Raw genomic sequence first — 23536 nt, 5'->3', positions numbered from 1 at the left:
AGTTCATGTATTCTTTCTTCTGCCATCTCAAATCTTCTGTTGAGCCCCTTTAGTGAATTTTTCATTTCAATTATTGGACTTTCAACTCAAGAATTTCCATTTGTTTTTTTATATTTTCTATCTCATTGAGATTCCCTATGTGTTGATTCATGATTATCATGCATCCCTTTAATTCTTTAAACATGTTCCCTTTAGTTCTTTAAATGTATTTACATAGGGTTTTTTAAAAGTATTTGTCTGCTAAATACAAAAATCTGGGAATATTCAGAGAGTTTCTATTGGCCTTTTTCCTAAGTATGGGTCACACTTTCCTTTTCCTTTGTACACTTATGATTTTTTAATTAAAAACTGGGTATTTTAGATAATGTATTGTAGGAACTCTGAATTCTAATTTACTCACCTAAACAATGTTGTTGTTGAATTGTTTGGTAACTTGCCTGGGATAAATCTGTTAAATCTGTCTCCTCTACAATATGCAGTCACTAATATCTCTGGTTATATTTGTTGTTTATTCTTCCTTTTATTTTTAAACTGGCTTCCTAGGGGTCACCTCTGTTTCTGTGTAGTTCAGTGATCAGCCAATGATTGGACAGATGTTGCATTCAAACCTTGAACTAGTAGAACTTCCATTCTCTGCCAGTAGATCTGCGTGAGGTAGGGAAACGCAGTCAAAGTTCAGATTGTTTTCAAGTTCTTCAAGTTTGCCCTGGCTTTTACTTTCTGCTGGACTCTTCACATTACCTCTGCATTTGCCACAGTCTTAGGGTTGGCAGGAGTGTATGGGTACCCTGAGCCCTCTCTGGTCTCCACTGCGCGTGCATGCACCCTAAGCCAGGCACATGTTTGCCCCAACAATGACTAAAAACTCAGACACAGCATTAGTTCTCCCCATTCACTTGCTGCCAAGATTGTCTATTCCACTGACAATGCCTCTGGGTGTAGGCACCACCCACTGCTCAAAATTGAATAAGCCACTTTTGACTTCGTCAGCAAAGTTGCTGGTCCCCATGATGTGCCCCACCCTGGCAGAACCTCTGTGAGGACTGAGCTGGGGAAAGTGGGATAGAAGCACCCTTTGGCAAGAACACCACAGACTCTCACTGTTCTTACCTAAAGTATAGCAGTTTTTCAAGCATAAGTGATTGTTGCGTGCCTTTGGTCAATTTCAGAGTATGGAAATGGTTGTTTTTGTCAGTTTTGTCCAGATTTATAGTTGCATTTGGCGAAGAGGTTTTGCTGACCTCATCACTCAGACATAGCTAGAAGTCCTGCCTCCTACTTACCTATTTCATCTACTATCTGTCTCCCCTCTCCTACTAAGATACAGGCTCTATTCTGCAGGCTTTATTGCTACTACCCCTTTGGTCACTATTCAAGCACCACTTAGAATAAGGAGGGAAGGGTGAAAGTTAAGGTTAGAGCTGTTTTCACAGTGCCTAGAATGATGTCTGACATGCAGTATATGCTTAATGACTGTTGAATAACTGAATGAAGACGAATGGAGGTCAGGTAGCCTCCTTGAGGATCTGAGTCAGTAAGAATATAAAGGGGACAGTGGGTTCAAGAGATGGTGGAGAAAAAAGATGGACAATGGTTGGCAGTGCCGGACAGGGAAGGCACTGAGGATGTCCACGCAGTTGGTTTTGGTGTTGCAAAGTATTTCTGCAGAATTCCAGACCTTTGTCACAGAGCTGAAGACACATGTACATGGCCCAGGAGTCAGAGAAGCTGAAGAGGCTCTGTGGGAAGGAGGGACAATGGCAGGTCTAGCTGCTGCTTCATGCCAATGAGATGAATCAGCTTATCAGCAATAATGCCCACGTGCTGCAAAATGGCTGCTGCTTCCCTTCAGTCTCTCAAATCTCCCAAGAATCTCCCTGTAGCCTGTGGGAAACATACAAGAAAGGGAAGCCTGGGACGTGTCCTTCAGCCTCGCCAAGTTGTATTAGAAAGCCATCATGGGTTCTTATTCTCTGGTTTTGGATATGGGAAGCTCACGGAAGATGTGAGGCCATTCTAAGATTCCAGCAGGATGGCTCTGGGAGGGGAAGCCGGTGGGCAGGGGGAAGAGGCCAGGGCAGGGGGACATTTCAACAGTTCAGGGAAGGGCTGATGAGAAGTTGGACCAATATAGTGGTGGTAGAGACAGAACAGTCTAAGAATATGGAATGCACAGAGCTGGGTGTCTGGCTCATGTGGAAAGGAGGGAGGGAGGAGGTGCCGTTGTTGGGAGGTGGCACAGAAGGAGGGACAGGTGTGGGGAGGACTGCTTGGTGCCATTCCTGACTGACCCTCAGCATTCTCTGTTCTCTAACTATCATATCTCAGCAACTCCAACACCATTCGTCCATCCATCCATCCAACCATCCGTCATGCATTCCCTGTGGGGTGCTCTGGGCAGCAGCTCTGTGAGTGAAGAGAGACACCCACTGCCCAGCCTCACACAAGCAATGATCCGTGGCATCTGCCCCTGCCCAGCACCCGACACCATAGATACTGCATTGGGGCCTGTCTGTATCTGCAGGGGACTCAGCAGTATTCAACCAGAGATCTGGTTAGCTTCTGGGGGGATCAGCTTCTCGGGGACTGATCTGGTAGGGATGGTGGCCAAGTGTATATAGAGGGCATCTTCTCTGACTGTCCCACCCACTCGCTCTGGCCCTTCACACTGGAAGAACTCTCAGAATTAAGCTAAAGCTCCAGCCAGCCTGAGGAAGCCCCTCGGACCCCAGCCCACCCACACTGCATCCTGCACGTGGCCTTTTGCCTTCACGTCTCTGCTCTGTGAGCAGCTCTGTCCCCGCACCCCTTATCCTACCCCTCCTGACTTGCCTCCTGGCATTCTGGACTTTGTGTGCCAGCCAAAGTTACCTTGAGTGAAGACTCCCTGCTTGCCTCCCACTGTCCCCCCCAGGCATACCTTAGCCGTCGGTCTACAAATGTTTGTCGAGCCTGTACTGTTGGCCAACAGTCATTGTTCTAGATGCTTGAACACATATGCAGAGATGCAGTCCTCCTCTCAAGGAGCTCTTGGTCTGCAGAAGCACAGGGCTCTGGTGGAGGGTGTGCAAGAAGAGCGGGAACCAGGAGGAGGGTCTCAATGCTGCTCCTGGGTCAGTGCAGGGTCCCAGAGCAGGGAACAGCCAAGTCGGCCTTTGGAGCAGGGGCAAGAAGCAGCCAGGTAGGTAGCCCGCAGCAGGGGCTCCTGGAAGAGGGCCAGGGCTGTGTCAGGCAATCTGAGGCCTCCATCCTGTTCCTCCCCGGGCTCCTGCATAAGCCCCAACCCCAGTCTGTGACACCGACACACAGACAGCACTGACGCCAGCTGGGCTAGAAAGGCCTGCCACCCCTGTGTCTCCTCCACTCAGTGCCCTCTCTGCCAGCTGTCTTTATAGAAGCCCACTGATAAACACTGATGCTGTTTGGGGAAGGAGGGGGAGGGGCAGGGCTGTGTCAACCCCTTAGCACCCATTCCTCCTCAAGGATGTTCACCTGCACAAGGGACCCTGGGGAATGAGATGGAGGTGGGGTTTTCTTCTTCTTTTTAAATGAAAGAACAGTGAAGGAAGGACCTATGCTACCACCAAACTAAAAATAATAACAAATATTAGCTTTGAGATCACCTTGCACAGTTTACAACTCACTTCACCATGGTGATCTCATTTAACTCCTGTAACCAGCCTGTGAGATAGTCATGTCCCCATTTTACAAATGAGGAAAGTGAAATCTTTCCATACTGCTCCCTAGCTGGAAAGTGGTAAAGCTATGCCCAAATCTGCCTTCCCCAAAAGCAGAGCCCAAGGGCTTGGGTGCGGGTGGTTTATTTGAGAGATGATGCCAGGAAGCAGGAATGAGGGGCTGGGGAGAGTGAGACATGGAAGGCAGGCCTGCGTAAAAGGCATTATAAACGTCGCGCTGTCAGCAACAGACTGACTTCACAGAACCCTGAGAAGAGTATGGAGTGCCTCTTAGATGGTCCAGGAAGGACAGAGGCAGGAGAATTACCCTGCTCCCATTCTCCCTCACCTGAAGTCTGCCCCTAGAGATGTGGATGCCCAGCACTTCTGGGCTTCGTTCATTTGCACAGGGTCTGTAGGTTCCCTTTGGCTTCAGAGAAGCCCCCAGCAGCTGAGAGCCTGGAGTGGGAACCACCAGTGGACAAGAGCTCTGTATCACGCCTGTGACTGTAATCAGAACTGGTCACAGATGGGACTTGTGGCGCCCAGAGCTGTGTTACAAGCTGCAGCCTATGCCCCTAATGTGTCCCTCTCTCCAGGCTGGGGGCAGTATGTGAGCTGGACAGGCTTGGGGAGACATGGAGTTGGGGTCCTGGGAACCCCAGTGCAGAGGTGCAGAGATGGGGCCAGCGAGCAGTGAGAGACAGAGCGACCGGAAACAAGATGAAGAGTCCCACTTCATGGTGGTTCCAGAAGGGTCCCTGTCTCCAAGGGTCCCCATGGGAGCTGGAATTCTCTTACTTACAGTGAGGAGGAAGGGCAGGCATGTTAGTCTGCTCAGGCTACCATAACCAAGTGTCACAGGCTGAGTGGCTTAAACAACAATTGATTTTCTCATAATTCTGGAAGGTTAAGTTCTAAGATCAAGGTGTCAGCAGGTTTGGTTTCTTCTGAGGCCTCTCTACTTGGCTTGTAGATGGCCATCTTCTCCCTGTGTTTTCACATGGTCTTTTCTCTGTGCATGTCTGTGTCCTAATCTCTTCTTCTAAAGACACCAGTGATATTGGATTAGGACCCATGTTAATGACTTAGTATAACTTAATCACCCCTTTAAAGACCTCATGTCCAAATACAGTCACATCCTGAGGTACTGGGGGTTAGGACTTCAACTTATGAATGCAGAGTGGGCACAGTTCAGCCCATGACAGCAGGGAAAAGCCCTCTTGCTTTCCTGGATCCTGAGCTGTTGGCCCTGAGGAATAGTAAGGCATCTGTGCCCCAGGAACAAGGAGGCTGGGGAGAGGCTGGGCAGAGCCCTCAGCCAGTGTCTAGACAGAAACTCTGCCAGACACACTGCCCTCTGGAAGCCAGCGGAAGCCCACACTTACCCACCCTCAGCAACCGAACCAAATAGGGGCTGAGTCAGGGGCTTTCCTTAGGGAACCAGTTTCTTACGCTGATTTCTGTTCCTGCACATCTGGGAGAAATGACTCGACCCTGAGAGTGATTGCGAAATGGCAAACCACAGTGAGGGCTCACAATTCTTCCACTCCCCTGTGGTCTCATTTACTGCTGCCCCAGCTCTGTGGGGGCAGAACAGCCCTCCCTGTTGGCCAGATAAGGAAGTTGAGATTCAGGAAATTCATTGACTCCCAAGGGCACATTGCTACTGAGCGGCAGAAGCAGGACTCGACCCAGATCTGAGCTGACCCAGCTCTACTGCTCTTTTGCAGCCACACCTCCGCCTTCAGGGACATTGGCTGCACCCGTTGGCCAGAGCCATCAAGTCCCCCACCACAACTGGAATGTGTATCCATTCGGCTTTCCGCAGCATGACTGAGTTAGTGGTACAAACGGGCTTCTCTCAGCATGTTTGACGGCTGGTATGTAAGACTGCCAGCCAGTTACCATAGCAACAGTGGTGGGAAGAAGCAGCATCCTGGTGGCCTGGGTGGAAAGAGAGGATTAACATGGGGACAAAGATGCTCATAGCATGGACTTTCAGATACCCGCCCCAAATGCCATCTGAGACTCAGTGCAACCTGAAGACCAGCTCAGCCCAGTGTTCAGTTGAGAAACTGTTTTCACTCTTTTTTACGGCTGAGTAATATTCCATTGTGTGTACGTGTGTGTGTGTGTGTGTGTGTGTGCACGCGCGCATGTGTGTATATATGTATATACCACGTCTTTTTTATCCATTCATCTGTCGATGGGCATTTAGCCATGCCTGGCTATTGTAAATAGTACACCAGAAACTAACACAACATTGTAAATCAGCTATACTTAAATTAAAAAAAATAAAATAGCATTCTAGGGGGAGTTAATTTTAAATCTGTCCAAGATGGCTGAGGGGGACGAGGCAGCGCGGAGGCAGCAGCCACACGAGGGGCTGCAGTGCCGGAGGCGAACCAGTGACCCAAACACCGGGGTTAACCACGTCTTATCCAGGATCCTCCTAGGTGAGAATTATGAAGATGATGACCTAGTAGACTCTGATGAGGTTATGAAGAAACCATGTCCAGTATAGATTGTTCTTGCACATGAAGATGACCATAACTTTGAGCTTGATGAAGAAGCTTTGGAGCAGATATTGCTACAGGAGCACATAGGAGATCTTAACATAGTAGTGGTATCCATGGCAGGAGCTTTTCCTAAAGGGAAATCATTTCTACTGGACTTCATGCTTAGATATATGTATAACAAGGATTCTCAAAGTTGGATTGGTGGAAACAATGAACCATTGACTGGCTTTACATGGCGGGTTGGTTGCAAGAGAGAAACAACAGGCATACACATCTGGAATGAAGTGTATGTGATCGAGAGACCTAATGGAACAAAAGTGGCTGTGCTGCTGAGGGATACCTAGGGTGCCTTCGATAGCCAGTCAACTATCAAAGATAGTGCAACAGTGTTTGCTCTGAGCACTGTGACTGGCTCTGTCCAGGTATATAATTTGTCTCAAAATATTCAAGAAGATGATCTTCAACACTTGCAATCATTTACAGAATACGGCAGACTTGCAATGGAAGAAATCTACCAGAAACCATTTCAGACATTAATGTTTTTGATTCGAGACTGGAGTTATCCTTATGAACATTCATATGGTTTGGAAGGTGGAAAACAATTCCTTGAAAAGAGATTGCAGGTAAAACAAAGTCAACATGAAGAGCTACAGAATGTAAGGAAGCACATTCACAACTGTTTCTCAAATCTTGGTTGCTTCCTTTTGCCAAATCCTGGTCTTAAAGTTTCAACTAATCCTAGTTTTGATGGGACATTGAAAGATATTGATGAAGAGTTTAAACGAGAGCTTCAAAATCTGATTCCATTGCTACTTGCCCCAGAAAATTTGTTAGAAAAAGAGATAAGTGGATCTAAAGTCATTTGTAAAGATCTTGTACAACACTTTAAGGCTTACATTAAAATTTATCAAGGAGAGGAACTTCCACATCCAAAGTCCATGCTTCAGGCAACAGCTGAAGCTAATAATCTTGCTGCAGTAGCAGGAGCAAGAGAGATCTATTGCAAAAGTACGGAGCAGGTAGGCGGTGGGGACAACCCTTACATTGCACTCTGGAGCAAAAACACCTGGATCTCAAGGAAGTGGCAATTAAACAGTCTTGTTCAGTAAAAAAAAAATGGGTGGAGATGAATTCTGCCGTCGTTATCAGGACCGGTTTGAGGCTGAAATAGAAGAAACTATGCAAATTTTATAAAGCACAATGATGGCAAAAATATCTTCTATGTTGCTTGTACCCCTGCCACACTGTTTGCAGTCATGTTTGCTATGTATATAATCTCAGGACTGACTGGCTTCATTGGCCTAAACTCTATAGCCGTCTTGTGTAACCTTGTCATGGGGTTAGCACTGACGTCTCTTTGTACTTGGGCATATGTTAAATACTCTGGGGAGTTCAGAGAAATTGGAACAATGATTGATCAGATTGCTGAAACGCTATGGGAACAGGTATTGAAGACCCTTGGTTGATAATTTCATGGAGGAAAACATAAGGCAGTCTGTAACAAACTCTATCAAAGCAGACCTGACTGACCAGGTGTCTCATCATGCCAGCTTAAAGACAGACTGACAGTTCATCTCTTCATGGACTCCACTCTTTCTTTTTTTCATTCTTGCTGTACAGTGAGAACTCAAATAAAAATAAACCAAAGTTTACAATCAACTGTAGAAGTAGTTTAGTATAACTGGCTTCACAGATGGCCGCCACAGAGTGTGAAATTGTTTGTTGGTTTTAAGCATTCTGTTCATGGCTCCTAAGACATGAAGACTGGCTGAGGAGCATTAGTTTTCATGCACACTTGTGCCATGTTTAATTCTTTTGTTTCCCTTTTTATTTAATCTAATGTTAGTGAAATTTGTCTTATGTAAAGGCTATTTCAGGGAACTATTTTAAGAAATCTATTTAGAGTCTCTTTAACACAGTGTCCCATTGAAATTTTAATTTTTAGAGAAGTTATGAATCACTGTATCAAGAATCAGATTGGAATGACAAAGAAGCCTTTATTGAGCCACGACATTAAAAGTATATATTGCTTTACTGCCTTCAATACCAGTATTACATAAATGCATGTATCAGAAACTTCATAGAAATTATATGACAACTCTTGTAGCTAAGAAAGTGATTCTGAGGTGTACATTTGTCTTGCCTTTTTAAATTTATAAACCTGCCCTAAAAGGAGAAACATATCTGGGAAACTGAGCTGTCTTTATGCAGTTTAGCCTTCATGTACATAAAATATGCCATTAATTTTATTGGGCGGAAATTCCATCCAAAAATGTTGCCTACAGCTATGAGTTAAGAGTATCTATACAGGCCTTCCCTGGTGGCGCAGTGGTTGAGAGTCCGCCTGCCGATGCAGCAGACACAGGTTCGTGCCCCGGTCCGGGAAGATCCCACATGCCGCAGAGCGGCTGGGCCCGTGAGCTATGGCAGCTGAGCCTGCGTGTCTGGAGCCTGTGCTCTGCAACGGGAGAGGCCACAACAGTGAGAGGCCCGTGTACGGCAAAAAAAAAAAAAGAGTATCTATACAGTGTGTAGCTTTTATTTTCTAAAATCACAGATAGGGCAAGTATATGAATTATAAATATATAAATAGGATTTTGTATTAAAAGTTTTGTAGTTTATGACAAAATCTGGTTCTGTGGTAGGCTAATGAGTACAGTCCCTGTGAAGGAATGTTTGTGGCTCATGTCAGTGTGTGAGTGCATAGACAATTTGAAGTTTTTGTTATATTTGTGATATTTATCTTCTTGAGCACTGCAGTCTCACCACGCCCCCGTCCAAGGGAATTCAGTGGGAATGTTTATTGTGACTTTGTCCTCTGTTGCATTTTAAATTTTTTTCCTGTAATTTATTTTCAGTACATAATTAAAAATTTGTATATATAAAATGGAACTTGTGTTTTTTTAAGGAATTCTTCAAATATGTATTCCATTACATAAACCTATTTGTTTGTACTGAAAAGAGCATGAGTGGGAAACACCCAAGTGAGAGCTGTAAGGTGTTGTACTCATACCTTGAAGCTAAGCTTGTAAAAAGCTATTTTTCAGTGTCTGTCTCTGTTAGGGAAAACTTGTTGTGATTAGCCTAGGGGGTGTATTAATTTTGTTTTTCTCTCTCTTTTTTGTGGTATATGTAAGGCTAACATTTTGCAATACTTTTGTAGCCTTCTCTACGAACACCTATTAAAGCGTCTAGTTTGGTTTTTTTTGTTTGGTTTTTTTGTGGTACGCGGGCCTCTCACTGTCGCGGCCTCTCCCATTGCGGAGCACAGGCTCCGGACGCGCAGGCTCAGTGGCCATGGCTCACGGGCCCAGCCGCTCCGCGGCATGTGGGATCTTCCCGGACCGGGGCACGAACCCGTGTCCCCTGCATCAGCAGGTGGACTCTCAACAACTGCGCCACCAGGGAAGCCCCCTAGTTTGGTTTTTAAGTGAAGAGAACTCAGGTGTTGAGTTGCATGGCCGAAAGCTCTAACTTTACTTTGGTTGTTGTATCCACCTCCTGCTTCAAATCCTGTTTTTATATGGATTGTATTTGTTTCCATCTGTATTAAACTGCTACCAACACATCTGTTCTTAGACAGAAAAAAAAAAAAAGCATTCTATTCCCCCCCAACCGCAAAAACAAACTGTTTTTTCTCCTCTCCCCAGACCTCTGCTCCCTCCTCCTCTTAGCCCTATGTCATGATCCAGTCCTTGTTAACTTCCCAGTGAACAGGGAAAGTCAACCCTCCCACCTTGACACTGGCATCATTTTGCCAGTTCTGAAAAGAATAGTCTTTAAAGAAAGCCAGGCCTAGGTGTAAATCTTAGTTCCACCAATTACTTACTCTCTGGTCTTATTCCAGTGATATAACCTCTCCACTTGGGTTCCTCACTATAAAAGGGAGATCATGATAGACCATATCTCACAGAACTTTTATAAGGATTGCCTAGCTAGTAAAAAACAGAGAGTTCAAGAAAGGGCACAGGGTAATTCCTGAATGAATAGAAATTCCCTTTCAGGTAAACCATTGGATCCTACTTTAATCTCAGGTTGTGAACTGTTGCCTTTGGGAATTTTTTTAGAAGAAAGTAGAATAATGGGTTTTTACTTGATTCAGACTCTGTGTGCAGACACAGGGACCCTATATTTGGAGCCACGCCCCCAGCCTTACTTCTCCAGTGTTCAAGGAATGCAAATCCAAGGCCAGTCAACTGAGTGTCCCAGAGGAAGGCAGATCATCATAGAGCTGAGAGCTAGCTGGGGCTATTAAAGGTGGACTCAATGCTTCCCTAATGAGAAGTTGATAATTAGTCACTCAGTACACATTGTTGTGCCAGGAACTGTTCTAGGTACTGGGAATACAGTAGGTAAAAAAGCAGATAAAAATCCCTGCTTCCTGGAGCTTACATTCATTACTTGTATTAATCTAATGGAGAGATCTAAAGGAAGTTGTTCTCTGAAGTCTTCCATGTGGGTCACAGGCCTCTGGAATCTTCTAGGAATGGGGAGCTGGGAGGTGCAGTAGGAGTTGTCTGAAAAAGAATAGTCATTATGCAACAGCTATTAAAATTTAAAGACCCAGGCTTCTGGTTTTATCTTTGGTGTGTAAAAAGCTTAGAAATTATCACTCCCACCCTTACTATAAGGAAAAAACTAAATGAACTTAAAATCAATGACTTCTTCGACCCATCAGAGAATTGAGGTCACAGAGCAAACCACTACCCCAAATCTAGAGACACAGGGAAATTCAGAAGATAACAGCCAAGATATGGCAGAGATTTTGGAATTATCAGATAGACAATTTAAAATAACTATGATTAGTATGTTAAGGACACTAATAGAAAAAATAGACAACATGCAAGAACAGATGGCTGACAAAGGATTAATTTACAAAATATGCAAGCAGCTCATACAGCTCCATATCAAAAAAACAAACAACCCAATCAAAAAATGGGCAGAAGACCTACATAGACATTTCTCCAAAGAAGTCATACAGATGACCAACAAACACATGAAAAGATAATTGGCATCACTAACTATTAGAGACATGCAAATCAAAACTATAATGAGGTATCACCCCACACCGGTCAGAATTGCCATCATCAAAAAATCTACAAACGGTAAATGCTGGAGATGTGTGTGGAGAAATGTGGAGAAAAGGGAACCCTCATACACTGTTGGTGGGAATGTAAATTGATACAGCCACTATGGAGAACAGTATGGAGGTTCTTAAAAAACTAAAAATAGAACCACCATATGACCCAGCAATCCCACCACTGGGCATATACCCAGAGAAAACCATAATTCAAAAAAAACACATGCACCCCAATGTTCAGAGCAGCACTATTTACAATAGCCAGGACATGGAAGCAACCTGAATGTCCATCAACAGAGGAATGGATAAAGAAGATGTGGCACATATATACAATGGAATATTACTCAGCCATAAAAAGGAACGAAATTGGGTCATTTGTAAAGACGTGGATGGACCTAGAGACTGTCATACAGAGTGAAGTAAGTCAGAAAGAGAAAAGCAAATATCGTATAATAACGCATATATGTGGAATCTAGAAAAATGGTATAGATGATCTTGTTTGCAAAGCAGAAATATAGACATAGATGTAGAGAAAAAATGTATGGATACCAAGGGGGAAAGGGATGGGGAGGGAGAAATTGGGAGACTGGGATTGACACATATACATTATTGATACTATGTATAAAATAGACAACTGATGGGAACATACTGTATAGCACAGGGAACTCTACCTAATGCACTGTGGTAACCTAAATGGGAGGGAAGTCCAAAAGGGAGGGGATATCTGTATGCATATAGCTGATTCATTTTATTGTGCAGTGGAGGCTAACACAACATTGTAAAGCAACCACGCTCCAATAAAAATTATTTAAAAAAGAAAAGAAAAGAAAAGAATAAAAGAACAGACGGTTAATGTAAGCAGAGACATGGAAACCCTAAGAAAGAATAAAAAAGAAATGCTAGAAATAAAAAACAGTGCAACAGAAATGAAGAATGCCTGTGATGGGCTCATCAGTAGACTGGACACAGCTAAGGAAATAATCAGTGAGCTTGAAAATATGTCAATAAAAAATTCAAACTGAATACAAAGAAAAAAGAGAACAAAAATGCAGACAGAATATCCAAGAATGGTGAGATAATTTCAAAATGTGTAATAAGCACATAGTTGGAATGCCAGTAGGAGAAGAGAAAAGGGAACAGAAGAAATATTTAAAGTAATAATGGCCAAGAATTTTCCAAAATTAATGACTATGTAGTAGAGAATTCTTGCCCAAAAAGAGGGCTAGCCTTTTTCCTTGGCTTCTGGGAGGTAACCTTGGTTGTACCTGATAGGAATGTCTTCATTTAGGGCAAGGGTTGGCTATGCCAGATCTTAGAGTATTGCTAACCACACCTGATAGTAGAAGCTGCTCATGCTAGAAAGACCAATCATGTGATTTAAGGTGGGAGCTTTGGGTCAAGTGGTATCAGTCAACCCTGAGGCTGAGATCAACCAGGTGGACAATCAATCATGCCTGTGCAATAGAGCCCAAATAAAAACTTCTGAAGCCTGAGGCTCTGGCAAGCTTCTCAGTTGGCATTACTCTGTATTGTCACACATTGATGCTGGCTGGGCAATATGTCCTGACTCCATGAGAGAGAACAATAGAACCTGTGTATTTGGAACCTTCTCAGACTCTGCCCTATTCATCATTTCCTTGGTCGATTTTAATTTGTATTCCTTCCCTGTAATAAACCACAGCTATGAGTATAATAGCTTTCAGTGAGTTCTATGAGTTCTTCTAGCAAATTACTGAACAGAGTGTGGTTTGGGGGAACACCCCCAAACTTGCTGTTGGTGTCAGGAGTGAGGTTGGCCTTATGGAGAACTGTGTGCCCTCAAACTTGATAGCTGACTCTAAACTTTGTGTCTTTGCCAACTCCAGGCAGTGACAGTCAACAAACCACAGATCCAGGAATCTCAGAGAACACTAAGTAGGATAAAATTATGTGCATATTAGGCACATCATATGCAAATTGCAGAAAGCAAAAGACAAAGAAAATCTTGAAATAGGCTGGGAGTAGGGGGAACCACCTTACCTTTGAGTAACAAGGATAAAAATTACATCAGACTTCTCATCAGAAACATACAAGCAAGAAGAGAGTGGAGTGAAATATTTAAAGTGTTGAAAAAAACATCCCAACCAGTATAGGATTCTATATCTATTGAAATTATTCTTCAAAGGTGAAGGCTAAATAAAGACGTTCTCAGACAAACAAAAATTGAGTGTATTCATCACTAGTAGACTTGTTATGCACAAAATGTTAAAAGAAGTTCTTCAAAGAGAAGGAAAATGATATAGGTCAGAAACTGAGGTATACATAAAGAAAGAGTATCCAGAGAAGGAATAAATGAAGGTAAAACAAAATCTTTTTTTTTTCTTATTCTTAATTGATCTAATAGATAACTGCACAAAGTAACAATAGTAACAGTGTTTTGGGTGATTATGGTATAGAGATAGCTAGACTAGTAACAGCAATGTCATAAGGAACAGAAGGGAGGAATTAGGAATACTCTGTGTAAGGAACCTGCACTATTTGTGAAGCAGTAGTACAGTGTTATTTGAGAGTGGACTTAGATTAGCTGTAAATATATATTGCAAACTCTAGGGCAACCAAAATTTTTTTTAAATAAGTATAATCAATACACCAAAAAGAAATCATTGGAATATGCCTACCACTACTAAAGAAATTGAATCAGTAAGTAATAACTTTCCAAAAAAAGAAATCACCAGGCTGAAATGGTTTCACTGGTATATTTTACCAAACATTTAAGGAAGAAATGATACAAATTCTTTACAATCTCTTCCAGAAAATAGAAGTAGAAGGAACACTTCCTAATTCATTCTATGAAGCCAGTATTACCCTAATACCCAAACCAGATAAAGACAAGAAAGGAAAGCTACAGACAAATATCTCCTGTGAATATTGGTGCAAAATTCCTCAACAAAATATTAACAAAATGAACCCAACAGGGACTTCTCTGGTGGTCCAGTGGTTAAGACTTTGCCTTCCGATGCAGCGGGTGCAGGTTCAATCCCTGGTCAGGAAGCTAAGTTCCCACATGCCTTGCGGCCAAAAAACCAAAACATAAAACAGAAGCAAATTCAATAAAGACTTTAAAAATGGTCCACGTCTTCAAAATTTTTTTTAATAAATAAAAATATTTATTAAAAAAAAGAAAAAGGAAATGAACCCAACAATGTATAAAAAAATTATGTAACACAACCAAGTGGGGTTTATTGCAGATGTGCAAAACTGGTTGAACATTCAGAAAAAATATCAATTTAATCCACCACATCAATAGGCTGAAGAAGAAAAATCATATGATCAAATGAATTGATACAGAAAAATATTTGACAAATCCAACACCTAATCATGATAAAAACTCTCAGCGAACTGTGAAATGAGGAGGATCTCCTCAACTTGATAAAGAACATCTCAAAAAACCTACAGCTAACATGATAATGATGAGAAACTGGATGTTTTCTCCCTATTTTGGGAACAAGACAAGGATGTTCCCTTTAAGCACTCCTATTCAACATTGTACTGGAAGCTGTAGCTAGTGCAATAAGACAAGAAAAGGAAATAAAAATTATACAGATTGGGGAGGAAGTTTTAACTGGCTTCCTTCATAGATGATAAAGTTATCTATGCAAAAAACACAAAGCATCTACAAAAAAAAAAAAACCCAAAACAAAAAACCTCCTAGAACTAAAAAGCAATTATAGCAAGGTTAGGATACAAGGTTAAAATACAAAATTCAGTTGCTTTCCTTTATACTTGTTTAAAATGAACCAGTGGAATTTGAAAATAAAAGCACAATGCCATTTGCATTAGCATGAAAAATTAAATACATATATAAAGATCTAACAAAATATGTAGAGAATCTACATGCAGAAAACTACAAGACTCTGATGAAAGAAATCAAAGAGGATCTAATAAATGAAGAGTTCAGGTGTCAGTTCTTCTCAACTTGATCTATAGATGTAGCACAATCTCAATAAAAATCCTGGCAAGCTATTTTATAGGTATCAGCACACTGATTCTAAAGGTTACATAGAATGGCAAATGACCCAAAGCCACCAATACAGAACTGAAGAAAAATAACATAGTTGGAGGAATCACACTACCCAAATTCAATTTAATTATATTAAAGTTACAATAACCAAGATAGTGTGTGGTATTGGCAAAAGGATAGACATATAGACAAGTGGAATCACATAGAAAGCCCAAAAATAGACCCACGCAAATATAGTCAACTGATCTTTGACAAAAAAGGAAAGGCAATTTAATGGAGAAAGGATAGTGCTTTTAACAGCTGTTGCTGGAACAGCTGTATGTCCACAGACAAAACAAAACAAAACAAAACATGAGCCTTGATACAGACGTTATACCTTTAGCAAAAATTAACTCAAAATGACAATAGACCTAAATGTGAAACACAAGATACAAAATTTATAGAAGAAAACGTAGGAGAAAATCTGGTAACCTTAGGTTAGCACTGAGTTTTTAGATACAACACCAAAACGGTGCTCCATTAAAATAAAACTATTAAAATTCAAAACTTCTGAGAAAGTCACTCTGAAGAGAATGAAGCCATGGACTGGGAGAAAATATTTGCAAACTACTTTTTTTTGAGTTGTATGAGTTTTAAAAAATATATTCTAGATACAAGTGACTTAATAGATGTAAGATATGCACAAATTTACTCCTATTCAGCAGATTATCTTTTCACTTTCTTCATGGTGTCCTTTGAAGCACAAAATTTTTCTTTTTTCTTTTTTTTTTTTTTTTGGCGGTACGCGGGCCTCTCACTGTTGTGGCCTCTCCCATTGCAGAGCACAGGCTCTGGACATGCAGGCTCAGAGGCCATGGCTCACGGGCCCAGCTGCTCTGTGGCATGTGGGATCTTCCCGGACCGGGGCACGAATCCGTGTCTCCTGCATTGACAGGTGGACTCTCAACCACTGCACCCCCAGGGAAGCCCAAAATTTTTCATTTTGATTACATCCAGTTTATCTATTTTTTTCTTATTTAGTTTTCTTCTATGAGTTTATAGTTTTAGCTCTTATATTTAAGTCTTTGATACATTTTCAAATTAATTTTGGTGTATGGTATGAGAGAGGGGTCCAACTTGATTCTTTTGCATGTGGATATCAAGTTGTCCCAGCACCATTTGTTGAAAGGACTATTCTTTCCCCCATTGAATTGTCTTCACACCCTTGATAAAAATCAGTTGACCATAAATAAGAGTGTTTATTTCTGAACTCTTGATTCTATTCTAGTACTGAATTGTCCCTCAGGATGCAGGACTTTCAATGCTAAAACCAGGATAATCTGGAGCAAACTAGGATTTTGGTCACCCTACAGCTGAGTAGGGCTTGACGAGCCACTGCCCAGATTCTTCTCTGATTTTATATACATTTCACTGCACCCCAACCCTTCAACTACTGGATCCATCCTTCCTTTGAATTATCACTATAGAAATCATTGCATGTTCAGGGAAAGAATTCAAACACCATAGAAAAGTGTAAAGCAGAAAACAAGTGACTCCAAACTTCCATCCCTACTCTGCAGAAATAACTACTGTTATCTCCAAAAAGTTTTGACACATATATGCATCTTTCCTTTTGATAAGGACACAAGTGGAAATGGAACATGCATACAGTTTAACAATCAGCTCTTGAAGCTGTACAATGTCCACTTTATGACTTTACGCCAGTCATTTCACAATACTCCAGACACCGGCCTTTAGCTCCATTGAAGACTAGGTCCCCTGGGAAGCTGACTCTGAGATGGAGGTCAGCATGGAGTAAGTTTATTGAAGAGTGACAGATGTGAGGAGTGAGGAAGCAGGGCTGAGCATAGGGAGAAGTTGGACTGCAATGCAGTCATGACAGTGACCTCTGGGATCTTCATAAATCCCTTGGGATATCAGTGGAGACTTAAATTCAAAATAAAACATTGGGAAAGGGAGCAAGATGCCATGGGTATAGGTCAGAGCTGCCACCCATTGCCTTACCCAGGGACAGAACAGGACACTGCATAGTCCCTTGTTCTCTTCTCTCTCTCAAACCCAGTCCTGGGCATGGGCTCAGAAATGTGACAGGTCCTGCCTTTATTATTTTTTCTTTCCTAATTGCCTTGGCTACAACTTCCAGTACAATGTTGACTACTAAGAGAAGATATCCTTTTGGGCTTCCCTGGTGGCGCAGTGGTTGAGAGTCCGCCTGCCAATGCAGGGGACATGGGTTTGTGCCCTGGTCCAGGAAGATCCCACATGCCATGGAGCGGCTGGGCCCGTGAGCCATGGCTGCTGAGCCTGCGCATCCGGAGCCTGTGCTCCACAACAGGAGAGGCCACATCAGTGAGAGGCCCACGTACCGCAAAAAAAAAAAAAAAAAAAAAAAATTTCCACAAGAGAAGATATCCTTTTAAATCTGTTGAGACCTGTTTTGTGGCCTAACATTTGGTCTATCCAAGGATGTGTTCCCTGTGCAGTTTAGATGAATATGTATTCTGTTGTTTTTTGGGTAGAGTGTTCTATAGATGTCTGTTAGGTCTAGGTGGTTTCTTTGTTGCTTTTCTATACATTACTGAAAGTGGGATATTGAGGTTTCCAATTATGATTGTTGCATTCTCCATTTCTCCCTCAAGTCTACCTATTTTTGCTTCATGGACTTTGGTGCTCTATTGTTAGGCAAATATATGTTTATAATTGTTATATCTTGATGTATTGACACTTTTATTAATATATATTGTCCTTCTTTCTCTTTTGCATTAATTTTTGTCTTGAAGTCCATTTTGTATGATTTTAGTATAGCCACTCCAGCTCTCTTTTGGTTACTGTTTGTATGGAATATCTTTTTAAATCCTTTCACTTTCAACATATTTGTGTCTTTGAATCTAAAGTAACACTTTTTAAAGAGTACATTGTTGGATTTTTTAAAAGTCAATTCTACCTACACCTTCCTTTTATTTGGAGAGTTCAGTTCATTTACATGTAATGTGATTACTGATAAGAAAGGACTTCCTCCTACTATTTTGCTATTTTTTTCCTATGTGTCATATCTTTTTTGTTCCTCACATCCTCAATTACTGAATTCTTTTTTAAAGAATTAAATGGATATTGTCCATTTAAATGGATATTGTCTGTCATAACCTTTTAATCACCTTGTTGTTTCTTTGACTGTATAGTTTTGGGGTTATTTTCCTAGTGGTTGCCTTGGGGATTACACCTTAATCTGTGTCAATCTAGTTTGGATTAATAAATACAGTATACAGAAACTTTTTATTTTATTTTTTAATTGAAGTATAGTTGATGTACAATAGTATATAAGTTACAGGTGTGCAATATATAGTGATTCACAATTGTAAAGATTATATTTATTTATTTGTGGCTGCCTTGGGTCTTCGTTGCTGCACGCAGGCTTTCTCTAGTTGCAGCGAGCGGGGTCTACTCTTCGTTGTGGTGAGCGGGCCTCTCATTGCGGTGGTTTCTCTTGTTGCAGAGCACGGGCTCTAGGTGGGCAGGCTTCGATAGTTGTGGCACTCAGGCTCAGCGGTTGTGGCTCTCAGACTCTAGAGCACAAGCTCGGTAGTTGTGGCGCACGGGCTTAGTTGCTCCGCAGCATGTGGGATCTTCCTGGACCAGGGCTCGAACCTGTGTCCCCTGCATTGGCAGGCAGGTTCCTAACCACTGAGCCACCAGGGAAGTCCCACAATACATCCTTGAGCCTATCTTACACCCAATAATTTGTATCTCCCACTGCCCCACCCCCCTCTCCTCATTGGTAACGACAAGTTTGTTCTCTACATCTGTGAGTCTGCTTCTTTTTTTGTCATACTCACTAGTCTGTTGTATTTTTTAGATTCCACATATAAGTGAGATCATACAGTATTTGTTTTTCTCTGACTTATTTCATTTAGCATAATGCCTTCCAAGTCCATCCATGTTGCAAATGGCAAAATTTCATTCTTTTTATGGCTGAGTATTCCATTGTATATATACCTCACATCTTCTTTATCCATTTATCTGCTGAACAAAAACCTTTATATATTTTCTCATCACTCATTATATCTTTAAATATTGTGTGCTCATCAACATAGATTTATAAGTTTTTTACACAGTTACCTTTGAAATCAGATAAGAAAAAAGAGAAGTTACAAAGAAAAATGCATCAATACCATCTTAAATATTTACCTGTACCAATACTTTTACTGATGTTCTTTATTTCTTCATGTGGGTTCGAGTTACTGTCTAGTGTCCTTTCATTTCAGCCTGAAAGAGTCCCTTTAACATTTCTTGTAGGGCACATCTGCTAGCAATTAACTGTCTCAGTTTTTGTTTATCTGAGAATATGTTAATTGCTCCTTCATTTTGAAGAACAATTTTGCCAGATGTTGATTTGGGGTTGACAGTTTTTCATGGTACCCTTTGAGCATGCTGTCTCACTGCAGGCGAAAGCAAGGCAGCATGTGTGCACCAGACCCTCACCAGGGTCAGACGTGTACACCCAGACAGGAGCTGGATTTGAAACAGATGAGAATGAAGCAAAGGTTGGGAGGAAAGAAGTGTTTGCCAGGGTGGGAGGGCCTCCTCCAGCAGCACCTTCTGGATGAGCTGTGAGTACCGTCAGTCATGGAAATATGACAATAGGCTGTAGAAAACTAGAGCCAAGGTCTGGAAGGATGGCCTGTGGTTTCCAGTCTGAGACAAGCAATGATTAGCTTGGTGGCATAATTGGGGAAATGAGGAAGGAAATGTCATCTGGGGGAGAACAGACAACTGGGAGACAGTGCCATCTGTGCTGAGTTAGGAAAATTAGGAAGTGAGAGAGGAGAGGACTGTGAAAACAGGGGCTCAGAGGCTTGATATGGGCATCAGTTAGAATTCTGTGGGTTGCAGGTCACGGAAAGGCAACCCAAGCCAGCTAAAGCCAGAAAAGGGAATTTATTCTAAATATATGAGATTTACAAAATCCTTTGGGAGCTGGAGAACCAGGCTTGGAAAACAGCCAAGAATGATGGTGGCTCCAGGGGGCCTAAAAGCAAGAAGCACAGGAATCTTGCAGGAATGGCGTGGTCAGGACACCTCTGCAGGACACCTCCACTGTGTTAGAAGGCCCCAAGGTCACAACAGGACATCATCACTGCTGCCAGTGCTGGGAAGTCCATCTAACCATCTCTCAGTCTTTTCATGACGTGCTCAAGATTAGATCAGACCCAGGCAGGACCATCTGATGGCCTGAGTGTACATCACATGGCCACATCCAACTGCCTGCAGGGACAGAGCAGACCAAAAAGGGAGGTGGCGGGGGGTCGCTCCAGAACAGGAAGGGGCCAGATGTTGTACAACCCCCAAACGAGTCCCGTTCCATTACAGTAAATGATGTAAAGGGAGGTGTGATTTTGAGAGAAGAGAGACCTGAGTGTGTTTGTCAACTTGGAGAAGAGAACCAGGGAGGGAGGGCGGGATTAAAGATGCAAAAGGAGGGGAAATGATTGGAAGAGCGGATGGAGGTTGTGTGCCCAGCTGGGAGGGGCTGGTCAAGCGGAGGAGGAATCTTGACTTTGGGGAGAGGTGTGAGTTGGAAGAGAAGGCGCCTGGGAAATTTCCATTCTTTCCATCTGTTCCAATCCATGCCTTTCCACAACAAGCAGGTGTTTTCACGAGGGAGCAGACTTGTTTTTCAATAATGAAAACTGACCAAAGTGGTGATTCATCATTTTCTAAAATCCGACTCTTTGTGGGAGGGGAAATCATTTCAAACCTGCTTCCTCGTTGGACCTGAGTGAGGACAGGGTTGTCACTGGAGCCTGGGCAGGCTGACGCTGGTGGTAACCCCACCTCTGGGTCCCTCACCCCCTGCTACAGGGGAAGGGTGACAGCTCCTTGAAACCTCAGAACCTCATGTTCCCAGGACCCAAAACCCACTAGTGAAGCATCATTTCCCTCTTTCCTCTCAGCCTCTGACTGCTAGAAGCAGGAACTTAGCAGGGGACCCTGCCTGGCCCAGGGTGTCAGGCCTGGCGGGCTGGGGTCCCACCTGCCGCTTCCCACAGTGCCCTGAGGTTGACAGTTTTTCATGGAGCCCTTTGAACATGTTGTCCCACGGCAGGCGAAAGGGGGGCAGGGTCTGTCCCATTGTTGGCTCTACACACCCCTCTAATGGAAGCTTTCCCTTCTGAGGAAACCACAGTGAGACTTTGCAGCTGAATGAAATTTTATCTGAAAGCTGCGCAATGAAATGGGGAGCCCAGACAGTTGCCCAGGTGCAGCAAAGAGTTTTAGGAGAGTAGAGTTAGTCTGAACCCAGGATTTACAGAGGCCTAAAAATGAGGCCTGCGAGGTTCACAGGACCTGCCAGGTACACACAACTGAGCTGCTCGCGTCCCTTTCAGGAAAGGACTTGCCGCCCAGCTGCAAGGAGTGGGGTCAGCTGACCCCGCCAGCTGTTAGCTCTTTTAGGGTCAGCCTCAGCTTTTGAGCCAACTTTATGCGTTTCTTGGGTGGCTCCCAGCCAATGACTACACAAGGCAGTGGTAGCCAAGGTCATGCTCCTCTCCGAGAAGGCCCCCAGCCAATGACGGTAGTACATGGACCTAACCACCTCCACCCAAAGCCAGACCCTCTTCTGGGCCATCTGCCTCAGAGCTCCCAGGTGGGCTGGCAGAGACACTGTCGGGTTTGCATATGGCCCAGACACTCCCCTCCCACCCCACTCCTGCATCCTCCCCTTTCCTGAACAAGTGTTCATCCCTCATAAAACTCTCATCTCCGCATCTGCCACTGGAGAACCCAGCCGGTACACCACACATCCATCAACTCAGCGCTAAGCCCCCCGGACATCAGCTGTCTGGACATTAGCTGTTGCAAAGTGAAAGGTGATGGGTGACAAGTGGTATAGTGGAGGTTCAAACCAAAGGTTATGGTGTCTGAACCAGCTCGCCTAGTTACGCCTAAGCCACCTCTCCCCCGAGGCCAGGGCTGCAGGACTCAAGGAAACATGCCTGAGGCTACAGGTCACAAGTAGGGGGCTTTCCAAGCAAAGCCTCCGAATTCTGGTCTGAACCTCTTGCTGGCCCAGTGTGTCTGGTGGTTTTCCAGGGCCCAACCTTAGGTTCTGCATCTTTGTTCTGCTGACTCTCTGCCCAGGATCCCAGGACACCAAAGACCCAGAAAAGTAAGAGTCCAGGGCTCTAGACCCCTTCTGGGGGCCTGGGCTATGTGTAAGAGGGTGTACCATAGACTGCAGTGTGTGGACAAGACTGAAATTAAAAGCCAAGCTACACATCTGGAGGGGGCATTGAGCCAAAGGACAGAGACAGACTTCAGGCCAAAGGCAACAGGACTGAGGCCCTGACCTCTTCCCTCAGGGACACAGCAACTTGCAGGACCCGAGTGCCCAGAGGTGAAACCACGGCTATGCTCAGAGTACCAGCAAGGCAAGGCCATCAGAGTGGGAGAAAAGTTCACCTTTGATAATCTGACACAATTTTGCAGTTAAAGAATAGACACACGTATATGTATAACTGAATCACTTTGTTGTACACCTGAAACTAACACAACATTGTTAATCAACTATACTCTGATATAAAATAAAAAGTTTAAAAAAAAGAAAAAATCTAGAAAGAATATTTTAAAGTCAGCATACTGTAAGTTTTGTTTATAGTTTATATTTCAATTATAGGCTATAATATTTAAAATATGGGTTAATTTTTAAATTCTAGGTAATAAATATGGGTGATTTAAATTTTATATATCTAAGTTACGGGTAAAGTCTTAGGGTCTGGCAGGAGGGCTTTTAGAAGGTTCGTGTGTCCTCAGGCATGGGTGATGAGGGAGACATTAAAGGTGGTAAACTCTAGGGCTCTGAGCAGGAAGGTGACACTGAAACAGGGCCCAAAAGGCTGCATCAAAGGAAGTGAAGAAAGGCAGGCAATGCGTATATCTGGTGGGAAGGTCGGGTGTAGTAACAAAGAGGACCAAGTAGGTAACAGCTCTTCTTCTCGCAACCATCTGAGATGTTTCTGGTTGACAGTAGGCGCTGGACTCACTCAATCATTCAGGGACCCAGACTGCGGGGCCTCTGCCCTCTTTTACACAGGGCTTCCAAGGTGGCCCCAGAAAAGGAAGGCAAACATGGAGGATTGTGGAGGGGAGGAGTTTTGTGGGCCACGTCTAGAAGTGGCCACAACATGTCTGCTGATGAACAATGCCGGGGCCCAGCCACACCAAACTGCAAGGCGGCTGGGAAATGTGGAGCATCTAG

The 23536-nt window shown here is 43.2% G+C and overlaps 1 protein-coding gene and 1 pseudogene across 4 annotated transcripts in view; both read left to right on the top strand.

The window, feature by feature from the left end:
• ARHGAP22 (Rho GTPase activating protein 22) overlaps positions 1–23536 on the top strand; it is a 237923-nt gene that overhangs the window by 17276 nt on the left and 197111 nt on the right. The gene's annotated exons all lie outside the window — the stretch shown is intronic.
• Positions 6004–8520, top strand: LOC101270122 (atlastin-2-like; annotated as a pseudogene).

The sequence above is a fragment of the Orcinus orca genome, chromosome 14 (genome assembly GCF_937001465.1).
Source record: "Orcinus orca chromosome 14, mOrcOrc1.1, whole genome shotgun sequence".
Lineage (NCBI taxonomy): Eukaryota > Metazoa > Chordata > Mammalia > Artiodactyla > Delphinidae > Orcinus > Orcinus orca.
The sequence above is the reverse complement of the archived record's forward strand: the minus strand, read 5'-3'. Positions and strand labels throughout refer to the sequence as shown.